Source organism: Oncorhynchus keta, chromosome 11 (assembly GCF_023373465.1).
Source record: "Oncorhynchus keta strain PuntledgeMale-10-30-2019 chromosome 11, Oket_V2, whole genome shotgun sequence".
NCBI lineage: Eukaryota > Metazoa > Chordata > Actinopteri > Salmoniformes > Salmonidae > Oncorhynchus > Oncorhynchus keta.
In genome coordinates this window covers 34347861-34349938 of record NC_068431.1, presented here as the reverse complement: position 1 = coordinate 34349938, position 2078 = coordinate 34347861, and positions in this window count along the sequence as shown.

The window sequence follows — 2078 nt, the reverse complement described above, 5'->3', positions numbered from 1 at the left end:
CTCACTCTCTATCCACAGTCTACTGACATTAGACCGTCTTATCTCTGCAATCCTTTAATGCATGAATTAATTACTCAACCCATTTCTCTATCTTCAAGACCTTTGACCTTGCTGGTACTGGCCCAGCTAACAATTGTAGTTGCAAGAACATTTGTATTGTTACTGTTGCTGAGCCAAACAAGGTCCTGATTGGTGAACCACTGATCCATTCAATGTGCTTCGTATGTTGGCAAGGTTAGGGATACTCACACACAGTACTTCTAACATGCAGTGTTCTCAACTCACACACAGTACTTCTAACATGCAGTGTCCTCAACTCACACACAGTACTTCTAACATGCAGTGTTCTCAACTCACACACAGTACTTCTAACGTGCAGTGTTCGCAACTCACACATTTGACACATTTTGACATGCATGATTACATTGTGCATGTATACAGAAATTATTATTCAACATTTCCACACATGGGATTTGAACTCCCAACCTCCTGGTTTATGGTACTCCGATCTTCCTGCAAACCACCATGTCCGTGTCAGGTACCAATTAATCCAAATATTCTCTCGTCATTTGTATGTGTATTTATTATGTATCCCGTTAGCTGCCAAGGCAGCAGCTCTTCCTGAGGTACATCAAAATTAAGGCAGTTTATACAATTTTAAAAACATCACAATACATTCACAGATTTCCAAACACACTGTGTGCCCTCAGGCCCCGACTCCACCACTACCACATATCTACAGCACAAAAGCCATGTGTACGTTGTTAGGTTCTAATTTTCAGAGTAAATAACTCATGGACACTAGAGAAGCTTAACCAAGTTTAATTATTCTAAAAGGGTCGCTACAGCTGGATTCAGACTAAATAAATTTTCACACAAGCACTGATATTTAACCGTTCCTCATAGGCTGAGTCTCCTCCTACCGATCAGTACAAGCATTGTTCTTTACTGCTAGGCAGGACACTAGTGATACGGGCCATAAACTTCTATTTCTCCCTTAAAGGTGACCTGACCTCAACCCCCCTCCATCACTGATCCATGGCTCTTTCCCCTTATCAGTGCCTGACACATGTAATCACTTCACTGCAGTCAACACAATCCAAGCTTAGTTGCACCCACTATATACCTTCCTCCTACAACCCTTAACTTCTGGTGTAGACCCTCTAAACCTCAGCACTCCAGTGACATAAATAAGTATATTTCATATTCTCAAAACTCTCCTCTTGAACAATAGCTTCCTACTGTTCAACTGACATAAACTTGGAAATTACTTATAAATGGACAAACAATAAAACATGACTTAACAAATGAAACAATAACAAAACATTCACCGTGAGGTTTATCAACTCAGAAATGTATGGCCTCTGTTCTATGATCACACCTTACACAATTTTATTTCCATCTCTCATCACACAACAAACTGCCATTCCAGCTGCATCTGCTGGCTTGCTTCTTGTCAGCTGGAGCGGCTTTTAGTTCTCCACTTTGTCCTTCTAGTCCCTGTGAGTGATATAAGACTTGGAAAGCAGCAAAACATAACAGTATTTGTTTTTTTTTTTGATTGCTCAAGCACGATTTTCAAAACAGGGCCCGTGTTTTCAAAACACTACACACAATTAGCACAACCACACACCCAATTAGCAAAACACTACAGATCATTTGCTAAAATAAACTATTGCAAAAACTATACACTTCTTTTTAAAAACCACACTTTGTTACCATATGAAACACACACGTTTCACATTACTATACTCTGTCTGCACGAGTTACACCTTGCTGTGATAAACATTAAACACTTCTACTTCCCTATGATTAGAGTAGGCTACTATCAACAAAGTACAACTATAATGTAAATTCACCAAACACTACACAAGACCAATGTTGCAGACTGAAGAAACTAATTTATTTCTCAACATGCCCAAAATGTTGACATGGAGAGTCATAATACTGTAACCAAACATCACTTTACGTATTGTATGTTCAAAAAAATATTTAAAAAAATAACTAGACATTGTCTTTTCGACCTAGCTGGATCTGGCCAGAGAATTTCATCAACATCGCAGGCAATGTTGTCATTA